Here is a 13,272-nt window from a genome sequence, read left to right as displayed (position 1 = left end):
TGTCTACACACCTTTAGCCACAAATGTACACCTCCATCCCACAAAAAATGGGGACTAGAAACTAACCTCTGTCTTATGTACATTTACTGTACTGTTGGAGGTCACGCCCCTTTGCCGACCTTTTCGAGAGGGATGCTAAAATGTTTACACACATTTCCCGGGGCCCCGTGAACGACATATCCGAGATTTGGAGTTCTAGCCCTTAGAGAAAAAAAGTTAGTGTAGCCTGCAAGACCTAATGGTTCAGAATGTGGTGGAAAATCAGAAGTGTAGCCTGCAAGACCTAATGGTTCAGAATGTGGTGGAAAAACAGTTTTTGAGATAGGAAGGTCCTACCGCCCTGAAATTTTAATACCTTATTCTAGGGCCTTACTGGGACCTCCGCACCGAAACTTGGCCCGGTCGGACCCCGAGGGCAGGAAGGGGGGGCCCTTCCTGCCCGAAACTTGGCCCGGTCAGACCCCGAGGGCAGGCCCCCCCTTCCTGCCCTCGGGGTCCGACCGGGCCAAGTTTCGGTGCGGAGGTCCCAGTAAGGCCCTAGAATAAGGTATTAAAATGTCAGGGCGGTAGGACCTTCCTATCTCAAAAACTGTTTTTCCACCACTTTCTGAACCATTAGGTCTTGCAGGCTACACTTCTGAGGGGCTTTGTCCAAATGACACTCCATTTGGGAAAACTTTTTTTCTCTAAGGGCTAGAACTCCAAATCTCGGATATGTCGTTCACGGGGCCCCGGGAAATGTGTGTAAACATTTTAGCATCCCTAGCTATCTCGAAAAGGTCGGCAAAGGGGCGTGACCTCCAACAGTACAGTAAATGTACATAAGACAGAGGTTAGTTTCTAGTCCCCATTCTTTGTGGGATGGAGGTGTACATTTGTGGCTAAAGGTGTGTAGACACAGCTGGCCTGTGGCCACGTTTTTGAAGTCGGGGGTCAAAAGGTCAAAAGGAGCCGGCACCACGCCGCTTATGAGATAACAAAAAGTTAATGTGTGTTTCTCTCATAACTTTTTGTCATTATTAAAGAGAGGCCTGATTCTCAGATATGCATGTTGGATGGCTAGGGTGTAGGTCTGGGAAGAACTTCAGGCCAAAATCTTGCAAGCGAGCCGTTGGGTGAGTTGCAACGAGATGGAGCCCTTGCTGAGTCATTTCCTGTAGTGCTGGAGCCACAGGTTGAAGCATATTGAGACCCCCTTTGATATATAAGAGACCCTATACAGCTTACTTAAATGTTGTCGACTCAGTCACCTATTGCATCACTTCCTTTAGGGCTTCGGCCTCCTAATCAATCATTGTAGTAGGCTATAATTGAATGCCCTCTTTCATATATATATGATACCTCCACCACTGGGACGTGGCAACAATTCTCCAAATCCATATGGGGAGGGGGGGGATGCTTGTGGACAGTAGGGGTTTACCCTAGACATGAATAGGAAGTCAAATCAGGAGAAGGAATGACCTCTCACAAATATTTATTTAATAAATTGTTTCAAATAACCCTCCCTCGTTAAATCAATGAGCTTGGTGTTTTGCTTTAAAAAATGAGTTATAGAAGTCTAAACTGCAGAAAATAAACACATCCAAGCTGCCTTTTACGGATACCTTGGAATATCTGTCTATTTTTCAACCATCGGACTCTAGTTCACGACAAAAACAACCCAATTGACGGCAGCTCCTTTGCCGCGTGGTTCTGTGTGCATGTATTGTAATGTTCTTCTTGTCAATCAATGTGGGGGCGAATCATTAGGTCAGCTGGGGGAGGGCCTTGGAAGAACACAAGGGTGGGGGCCTGCACATGAGTGAGACCGTGTTGGGGGTTGCCGGGGTAACCAGGGTTTGTTTTGGGTGGGATTTCTGCCATTGGTTACGGGTTTCAGTGACCTGGTTTTGGTTCATTAAAAGTTCCTTCAATTACTAATGACTCGACATCGTTATGTCACCGGCGAGGTCATTACAATATGTTCAATAAAACGTAATCACGGACAAAATACTTTTTTTAGACAAACGTAATTGAGAATGCCGAATAGTTCTCTGGGAACGTAATTTTGATGAGAAAGGGTTGCGAGCAGAACAACCTTAGCGAACGTAAGAGTCACGTGACGCGTTTTTTGTCACGTGGCAAAAAAACGTAGGCATGTCACATGTTTAAAGCCTTTATTTTATTTAATTCATTAAATATTAAAATATACATTCTCTCTCTCTCTCTCTCTCTCTCTCTCTCTCTCTCTCTCTCTCTCTCTCTCTCTCTCTCTCTCTCTCTCTCTCTCTCTCTCTCTCTCTCTCTCTCTCTCTCTCTCTCTCTCTCTCTCTCTCTCTCTCTCTCTCTCTCTCTCTCTCTCTCTCTCTCTCTCTCTCTATATAATTATTTTAGTTAAAATATTATAAGTTGACCATAGCTTTTATTCAATTATCGTTATAACAAGATCTGTATCTGACCATTGACCATCAGCTCGGTAATTCTACGAATGAAATTCAGACGCAAGGCCATGGACCGTACGCCACCCTATCGCCATTCTCCCATCTTGAATTTAATCGACCATTCTTGTTACCTCGAGGAAGTCTGGTGGTCTCCGTATAATAAATAAATAAATAAATCTATTTATTTATTTATTTACTAAACGGCTCTTCTCAATGCCGTGGAACGCTCCGTTCACTTGCATGGGCCTTCCCGACTTCCGGCGGTGAATTATCTTTTCCTTCCGGGCTTAAAGTTGTTTTAAAGTTGTTAAATTAAATATCGTTACACGGTTACGTAAAATAGCATAATCAGCAAAGAAAAAGGTTTTATAGCCATGATTTAAACGGCATGCGAGCTGCTGTTTTCAGCGTCCATAGCAACCATAGCAACCATGTTTTTCTGTCGAGAGCTAAAATATTCTTCGTCATAATTATCAAACCCAAATACTAAAATATCCTATTGTCCGCCTCCGCCATTTCACGGAAAAATATCCTATTACCTCTCGTTTTGGATAAATTCCAATGGGTCGTAATCTGTGGCGGAACAAACCACCTACTTGGTCGTATTTTCCGAGAGGACAGGCTGATACTGGACATTGATTGGTTTGTAGGTGGGCGTGAGTCTGACGTCACCGTTCACCGGTATAGCCTTCATGAATGAATGAAGAAACATGTGAACATAATTTCCTGCAGCTCAGTTCAGGCAGCCGCCCAGACAACGCACACTTCCCGCTTTGACCACAGCTATAGCCCTAGATAAAGAAATCAACAAAGCAACCCCCGCTCCTAGTTACCCCGTCAGCATCTATAATTTCTCCTCTTGTGACATGTTGATATAACGTTGGACTATTAACATTACAATCAAACGTACGCTTCCCCGAGAGGTAGGCCTATGCCTATATACTGACAATAATGTGTTATCGAAATTTAACGTAGCCTATTAAGGATACGTTTCAATTAAATGTAGCCTATGTAATCCAAGAGGTAGCTTAAATAAAAACAACAAAAATGTTGAGAACGAACCTATTTGCAATATGTTCAATAAGACGTAATCAGGGACAAAATTACGTTAAATGAAACGTTTCCCGAAAGGGAAATATGCCTTCATGACAATAATGTGCTATACATTGACATTTAACATATTTGGGATACGTTTCAACCAGTGTTAATTTCGTTAACGAAAAATATGACGAAAAATGTTCGTCAACAACCTTTTTTCCGTGACTAAGACGAGACGTTGACGAGCTAAAAATAGATCTGTGATAATAAAAACGATGACGAAATGTCATTTTGTTTTCGTTGACGAGACGAGACAGGACGAAAACGTTATTGGTGTGCAATTTGGACATTCAAAATGCATGATATTTTCCAATCAGTACACTCCCGTAAGGTTCTTATGCAACTGTTCACTCCTCCAGTAAATAGGACGGACCTTAGCTACGACTTGGCAACGGGAGGTATGGTCCACTCAGCTATGAGCTAACGTTATGCATTGTACATGATTCGAAATTCTTCCCAGCTTTTATTCCACAGATACTAGGGTCTATAGCATATAACCGTTGTCTGATTACAGTTTAATTCATTTTTCACAATTTACCGGCTCTCGTTTTGAAGAAAATCACCGCGCCATTCGTTTAAATGGGAATCGCCACGGTCTATACTTCAACATAAGGTGGACTTTGACATTCGTCCCAGCCTTTATACCCAAGATACTATAGGGTTTATAGCATATAACCGCGTTTTCTGATTACAGTTTAATGCATTTTTCACAATTTACCAGCTATCGTTTTGAAGGCTGAACAGACAAGAGTACTAAAGTGTGACGTCACGTTTCGAGAGCAACAGATTTTCGGTTCTACACAAACCAAATTAAAAAGGGGAAATCCTATGCCACACAAACCTTTTATAGAAAAGGAACAATCTTTTTGCGAATTGATTTGTGAGTTTGCTTTACCAATGATGTAAGTAATATTGAGAATAGATTGTCTTCATATTAAAAAAAAAACTAAACTAAACTAACGTTTGCAAACTTTTCCTTTTAATACCCCAGGGGAATACATGAACGCCTCGACATTTTTCGATTGGTAGTGATTTTCACCTCTTGAAATTGATTTATTTTAATTTTGAAAGAAACAACACACGGAAGCAATGGAGAACGCCATCTCTCGTTCGGTTGTTTAGAACTGAAAATCCGGTTGCCAGGACAACGTAACGTTTTCACTTTAGTACTCTATTTGAGTGGAACAACTTAGCATATAGCCATATTGCCTATATAGGGTTAGCCTAATTGAACTAGTTTAAAAAGAGAAAACATTTTGACTAAAAGTAATGACTAAAAGTTGACTAAAATGTAAGGACTTTTCGTCGACTAAAACTAGACTAAAACTACAAAGGAAAACAATGAATAAAATGTGACTAAATATACTAAGCATTTTCGTCAAAAGACTAAGACTAAGACTAAATCTAAAATAGCTGACAAAATTAACACTGGTTTCAACCAAACATAATCCTAGAGGTAAATTAATGGCAAAAAATAGGTTGACAACGAACATATTTGCGATACGTTCAATAACACGTATCCACAGCCAAGATACGTTTTTCAGACAAAATACGTTAAATGAAACGTTCTCTGAAAGGGAGATATGCCTTAATGACAATAATGTGCTATACGTTGACATTTAACCTATCTGGGATACGTTTCAACCAAACATAATCATAGAGGTTAATAAATGGCAAAAAATAGGCTGAGGACGAACGTATTTGCAATACGTTCAATAAAACGTAATCGCGGACAAAATACGTTTTATGACAAACGTAATTGAGAATGCCGAATAGTTTTCTGGGAACGTAATTTTGACGAGACAGGGTTGTACTGTGGGTGTACACTAGACATAAATAGGAAGCAAACTCAGGCGAAGGAATGACCTCTCACAAATATTTATTGAATAAATTGTTTCAAATAACCCTGCCTCGTTAAATCAATGAACTTGGTGTTTTGCTTTCAAAAATAGGTTATAGAAGATGTCTAAACTGCAGAAAATAAAAACATCCAAGCTGCCTTTTAAGGATACCTCGGAATATCTGTCTATTTTTTAACCATCGGACCCCAGTTTACGACAAAAACAACACAATTTACGGCAGCTCATTTGCCGCGTGGTTTTTAGAGCCATGCAAGGATTAGAGGGGGCGGTCGATAGCAACCACCATAGCAACCATGACGGTCAAGTGACTGGATGCAGCCCCGTTGAAAAAAATAGAATACCACCCAACACACTCAGGAGATTAATGATATTTAAATTATTATGACCATGAAGTCTTTATTTGCATGGGTTTACATTTCGTTCTGTGTAGCATGGAAAAATCGGAGAAACACTCCCATTCAGAATGCATTGGTTTACATTTCGTTCTTTGGAAAACGGTTCTTTAGTAATAATATTTGAGGGAATATTATTTTGTTGTTGTTTTAGCTGCGAAATGCACCGTGTGTGTGTGTGTGTGTGTGTGTGTGTGTGTGTGTGTGTGTGTGTGTGTGTGTGTGTGTGTGTGTGTGTGTGTGTGTGTGTGTGTGTGTGTGTGTGTGTGTGTGTGTGTGTGTGTGTGTGTGTGTGTGTCTGTGCGTGCGTGTGCGTGTGTGTGCTTGTGTGTGTGTGTGCGTGCGTGCGTGTGTGTGTATAACACGCTATTTTATGTTGAAATGCGACGTAATCCAGTGTTCACGAAACGTACACTGTCAACGTATGCTTTTGGCGACTGGGTTGGCTCTCAGATATACGTGTTTCTAACAAGATGATATCATTAAAAGTTACATAAAGTAACAGTTTAATAACACAAACGCAGGAAGCACGTGAGCTGCTAGTTTAGCGAAACCTGACGTCGTTGAAACATGCGAGCGAGCCGATCAAATCCTAATAACTATAAAACTAAAGATCAGACACAATCACTGACTGAAGATTATGCAAGTAAAAAGTATATTTCTCGCTAGAAATGTTATTAGAAACACGTTTAACGGTGAATCGGTCCTAAAATATTGCATTTCCCATTCAGATAATAAAGATTAATAAAGATCATACACATTCACTGACTGAAGATTATGTAAGGAAAATGTACATTTCTCGCTAGAAATGTCATTAGAAACGCGTTTAATGGTGTATCTGTCCTAAAATATTGCATTTCCCATTCAGATAATAAAGATTAATATAAGCTACGCCATGTTCCGGAGCCGCGGGGGATTCTGGGAATTGGGGTCGTCAGTTGACAAATGGGGCTTTTGTTAACTTGTTTTGTTGTTAGGATTAAGTGGGGTTGATGGGTTCGGGATGTTATGTGGTTGTGTGTTGTTCTATTAACATTGTTCGTGTGTTCATTGTTGTCGACACCGTCACCGAGAGTGACGTGACCATCGTTTCGTGCAGCTGTTCCGTGTTGAAGTCTCGTTCAATAAAAAACAATTCTCGTTGTCGAGCGTTCAATAAAAACCAACTCTCGTTGTCGAGCGTGTCCCCCCCCCCCCCCCTACAATCGTGTCGTCCCCCCCCCCCCTCAACAAACGCGTCTCCCCCCCCCACTCCCCGGTCAACAACAGTCTACCTCCCCCCCCCCCCCCCCTAAACAATCGTGTCCACAATTTGCCGCGAAAGCCGTGAAACCCAAACCCCGAAACCCGCCTCCACAGCGGCACGCGTGGATACTGTAGGTATAACACGCTATTTTTTACGTTGAAATGCAACGTATCCAGTGTTCATGGAAACGTACACCGCCAACGTTTTTTCTTGGCGACTGGGTTGCCTCACATGACCCCGCTCCAGCTGATGCCTCCGGTGGAGGCCCATTTTCAGCTTGCAGGTAGTGCCTAGCCCTTGGATCAAGGGCCCTTGGACCTAACCCTGTGATCAAAGGTCTTATAAAAGACCTAATGAATGAAAAGGTTCTCCCACAACCTTGCTCACAACATTGAAAGTATGTCGCAGAGCTATTGATGTGATGAACGGCACGTAAATGAACAAATAGCTGCATGTCCAGCAATACAACGTTTGCATTTGAAGCAAGTAAGTGTCATCCTGCCTGTATAGCCTGTCCACACAGCAGGACTATATGTAACTTGGAAATTGGGTTCGTTCTAACTGCTCTTTATCTAATAATACTCACAAATTCTCTGAAGCACTTCAGGAACTTGAGCCTGTGCCCAATCCTGGGAATTAGAGCCTGAATCGCCGCCTCGTCTAAAAGTGAGAAACTATCCTGGTCTATCGCCTCATCTGTAAGACAAAACATTCACAAGGACAAAGAAGGTGAAATACTGTTTTTCTCTTTCAGGTCAGTATCACCTACGGCCAGCTCTTGGTTGGTTTGAACGTCCTCTGCCCTGTAATTTACTACAGATAAATAACTGTTTATTGACACTATGTTCCTGTTCAATAAATACATGTTCATTTAATACACTGTTGTGTTCTTCTTCATATGCCATTTTTACATTAGTTAAAATTAATTTACCTCTAAATCTGTCTATGAGCTCTCCCAGCTGCCATGCTTCAAGTTTTTCTGTAACAAAACTATCCATTCAGGAACCGGTAAAAAGCCTGCAAGATCCCCAAACAATGACATGGAAATGTATAGTGTCCACTGAGTTTCCATTAATACAATATACAGGTTTATATATTGTGCCTGGCATGGAGGAAGATGAGACGTGTCTAAAATGATGGTTAATCACATATAGAATTTTAACAGTGTAAACAATCCGTGCATGGTTCGTTCTTTGAATATTCCAATTTAAAACCAAATCTGAAAAAACAATTAACAGTCGTTTTTAGTTTTTTCTGATTTGGTTTTGAAGCAGAAAAAGGGCAAAAGGAATATACAAATAAACTGCATTTTATTTGTGTTTGTGTGTTTTGTGTGTTGGTTTTTTAAACCCGAAACTGAAAAACAAAAATAGATACATTTATAGTTATAGGCTTCACCAGAAGGCAGAACGTAGCGAAGAAAAAAGAGCCAACCACCTAAACCAGCAATAGACTGTCTAATTATATTTAGCCTTAGTTATGGCCGCACTTGAACCTTATGGTGATTTTATTCGTGAACTATTTGACACTGGAAAGACACTAGACGCGATCAGTACCGCTCTAAAGCAATCTGGTGCCCCGAAGTGCTCTGTTATGACGGTGAGGAGGTTCTGTGTGGAACAAAACCTTCGAAGAAGAAATCTAGTTTCCGATTTAGTTTCAGATCGTCCACTCGCAGACACGCCGGCTCCCACGCTGGCCATTGTAGAATGCGTGAGACTCGATGGAACGTTTCAAACGTGATATTAGATTTTTTTTTTAAACCAAGTGCCCTTTTCCGGGCATTCATTGCGGTTTTTTTATCTAAATATCACGCAAACAAAACAAGCAACTGGATTATTCTGTTTTCCCGTTTTGATTTAGAAAACAGAAAAATGCAGTTTATTTGTTTATTCATTTTGCCCTTTTTCAATTTCAAAAACCAAATCAGAAAAAAACAAAAAACGACTGTTAATTGTTTTTTCAGATTTTTTTTTTAAATCGGAATATTCAAAGAACGAACCATACACGGATTATCCTACCTCCCTTATTCTATCACTTTACTGACACACACAATGTGTGGCAGTAAAGTGACAGGATCATTCCATAGACAAAAATCTTTCCATATAACTAATTTAATTTAGGGGGATAGTCATTGCACATCTGTAACCAATCTCATTATAGCCTAGTTATATCCTAGTTTTGCATATTTATACATTGTATCCTATTTTCATATTTAATGTGGCATCTGTATTTTTATGTAGGCTACAGCATCTGTATTTTAAATGTAGTTTATATCTTCTTTTTACATTTTACCTTTTGCTGAGGTGGTCGCTGTATTAGCCTACTGTATAGCTGTCTGTATTTGTGTAAGATTTATTTGTATTGTGTAACCTGCTGGATTATGAAAGTTAGTTTGGGGTAAATAAAGTGTCTATCTGTCTGTCTGTCTGTCTGTCTGTCTGTCTGTCTGTCTGTCTGTCTGTCTGGGGGGAAATGCCGTGAAAAATGTACGCACGGTGCGTTCAGGATTAGGGCTGATATAGCATATGTCGGCCTAGGCCTAATCAATCTTGTTTTAACATTTGAAGCATTCATATTAGTCTATTCTTTTCGAAGGCTACTCTGCTGTTAGCCTTGATGGGGAGATATTTTTTTGCTGCCATGCACAAATAGTTGAATCCAACAACATTCCTGAGCCCATTTAAGCACAGTGTCAGTAGACAGTTACAAGCCTCTGAACGTTGTTAAAGCAGTGCACGCGCGTTCATGTTAAGAGGAGTTTTGGGAAAAACTGACATTTTTTACGAAGGTTCGAAAGAATGATGGGCTCCCCAGTTCATCAGTGTCTCTCTCTATGGATCCCTCCCACTCCTTTCCACTGTGTATTTATATCGATTGAACAAGAGAGGATGTAATGATAACTCCACGAAAATAAAGGCTCCATGTCTATAATAATTTAAATATAATTAACTTATAAAGCGTGTAACAAGACAACGAGATGATCTGGCTGGCTGAATAAAAAGGCACTGAATTTGGAACTTATAACACAGGAGGTCTGGCTTTCGGACTAAAAAGCGTTGCGATCATAAAAGCGTGACCATCTGACAAAAGCACAAATCTGACAATAAATAGATTCGATCCGACTACCTCTTGCCTACAGAGAAAGCGTCTCGATTGGGCCACGGTGACCACACTATTGTAGCTGCATTTACTAATATATATATCTATATATCGCTACAACTAACAACAAATGAGAGGAGAATTCCTCAAAGCAGATCTGTGCTGAACTGATTTGGTCTGCTTGTCTTGTTCAGAGATCGGGCGCTTTTTTACATTTTACGGCGTTTTTTATGGCGTAATGAAGGTGATAGGCTACGTGACTGAATGAGGTCGTTTTCTGTCGGGGTCGGCTTGCCATAAGGGGCGAGTTTTGACGGGGCCATCACCGAGGCCGAAGCGCACCGGTGCGCTTCAAAACCTCTATGGAGAAAATGGGATTTTACTTCCTAAACCCCACTGTTGCGCTCTATTTAGAGTTAAGGAAGTGCAGGGGGTTAGGGCGTGGCCAAAGCTGTTTATAGCCCCGTCCCGTGTGAAGACTTTCTACATTTGTCTTTCATTCCTCCGCCTGCCGGGACACTCAGGTCTCACCGCACCGCCAAGAGAACACCCAGTCAGCCACAGACCGCGCACCAGTCAGCCACCAGTCAGCCCAGCAGCTCTCAGCAACGTAGGAAGTCCGCCTCCTCCTACCACCGTACCTACTCCGGGAAGAAGCTCGACTTCAACCTGTCGGACGCCATGAACCAGGACCTCCCGGAGACGCGCGCCGAAGAGCAGGCGCAGCTGCAGGAACTCAACAACCGCTTCTTCAACTTCATCAAAAATGTGTGCTCCCATGAGCAGCAGAACATGGAGCTCCGCAAGGAGGTGGATCGCCTGAAGGGCTGCGAGGGCACCAGCCGCGTGGCCGAGAGGTTCAAGGAGGAGATGAGGAAGCTCCGTCAGCAGATGGAGGACGTCAACACCCAGCGCTCCAACGTGGAGGTGGAGAGGATCAACCTCGCCGAAGCCCTCCAGAAGCTCGAGCTGAGGTATGGGACCGGGGGGAGGGAGGATGGAGGGAGGATGGGTGGACGGGTGGAGGCGGGATAGATGGGTGGAGGGACGGTAGATGGACGGGTGGAGGGATGGAAGGGTGAAGGGATTATGGATGGATGGTTGGAGTAGTGGTACCGGTCGAAGGGATGGTAGATGCGTGGATGAAATAGGTGATCTGTTTGAATTCGATAGAGACAATACAGTTCAAATTCAACTCAAGTGACATTATAACTGCTTGCCTTTTAAACATATTACATAGGCTACATTACATACATAACTATATTTGATATTTGATACTTTTCAAGTGTTTGGCAGAAATTCGATGTGGGGCATATTCTGACCACGCTTTGAAAGGCCATAGTGGAGTGTGCCAGAGAGACGCATCCATAAAAAGCTCTGAATAGACGACGTCTGACAGGCAGAGGACCAGTATGTGTCAGGGAAACAACACAGGATAAAAAAAAAGTGGATTCTAAAACATTGTTGAGGAAGGTCTGTTGGGTGCTGGGTCTGGGTCGATTTGGCCCAAAAATAGAATCTCAGATTGTTTCAAACCAATCCCGATTATCGATTTATTTATTTATTTTTCTTAAAGGTCCCATGACATGCTGCTTTTTCGGTGCTTTTATATTGTTTTCGGTTGTCCCCTAATACTGCATCAGAAATCTCTTTCCCCAAATTCAGCCTTGGTGCAGAATTACAGCCACAACGAGCCAGTCGCACAATGAGCTTTCCACAAACGTGCCGTTTCTGTGTCTGTAGCTTTAATTGGAGGAGGCAGGTGGAGGGTGGGGGTGTGGAACCTGAGCAGCTTGCGGCCTTGGTACCATGCACTAATGTTTACAGTGGATGTATCGCAATGGCACGGATTCATAATATCATCCGGAGGCGCACACAGCTTTTGGCCGTGTTCTGTAAGAAATTCTAGAATACTACGGGAGCTCCGGCAGGAATCCTGGAGCTCTATATCTAAATAATATAATATAATATAATATAATATATAGATATCTATATAATGTAATTTATAAAATCATGGCCAAAAGATGTGCACCTCCGGATGATATTATGAATCTTAAACGACTGCGTCGGGTTTTCCAACGTCTCTGGTTCTTCCACTTCCGCATCAATCTCAAGTTCCCCCAATTCATTCTCCACCATGGCCGAGATAACCCCCACTACGAGTCTTTACTTGTTGTGGAAGTACAAGAGACGTCGGAGAACCTGAACATCACTTTTTCAGTGCATGCTGCTATGTTGATATTTTACTTTTCTGAAGAAGAGGGGGCTTGTTACTTTGAACTATGAGACCTTATGGCGCATTTCCACTGCAGGGTGCGGAACGGATCGGATCGCAAAGGTGCGGGTCGGATCGCGTTTCCACCGCCAAAAGTGGGCGTGACCCGGACTTTGCCGTACCCGTTCCGACCCCATTCTAGGGACTCCTCCGTTGCGGTACCCAAAACGAGACCAGACGCCTGAAAGGGTACCCTGGAATTCTAGCTACAACCCCCCTCCGTTGATTGGTCGACAGAATCGTCACTTCCGGGTGACGCGGGGATAAAAACAAACAAACAGTAGCCTCGAGGTATTATTCTTTACAATTAACATGTCGCGTAAAAAGCTTGCTTGGGCGAACAAGGAGGTGGAGACGTTCGTCTGCATTCTTGCGGAGGAAGACGTTGTTTACGATGTTTACGTAGCTGCCGCGGCGATTGACATCCGGCCTACCACCAAGGGTACTGTCGGCAGTGGAAACGCGACCTCGGAACTGAGCTGGGCTATACTGCCCCCTCCCTACCGCCCCTTTGCGATCCGATCCGTTCCGCACCCTGCAGTGGAAACGCGGCAATAGAGAAGGGGAAGTGGTGGTGCTAACTTTCAGATTAAAATCGATTTTCATTTTTAAACATTGTCCTAAACAATAAATTCGGGTTACGATAAAAAAAATGATTAATGGCCCAGCTCTGAATGAACGGCTCAAAGTGACTCAGTGTGTCAATTACTGAAGTTTGTCGGGTGGGAATCATTTGGAAGACAGAAACAAGGAGAAATTTTATTTCACTCGATTGTAAATAGGGCTACAACAACGAATCGATAAACTGTTTACAGCCAGCCGCCGACAGGTTGGTTCATGGTTCATGCACGCCCACAGCGAGCTTTAGTGTGAGCGA

Source organism: Gadus macrocephalus, chromosome 20 (assembly GCF_031168955.1).
Source record: "Gadus macrocephalus chromosome 20, ASM3116895v1".
In the NCBI taxonomy this organism is placed as follows: Eukaryota; Metazoa; Chordata; class Actinopteri; order Gadiformes; family Gadidae; genus Gadus; species Gadus macrocephalus.
The sequence above is the reverse complement of the archived record's forward strand: the minus strand, read 5'-3'. Positions refer to the sequence as shown.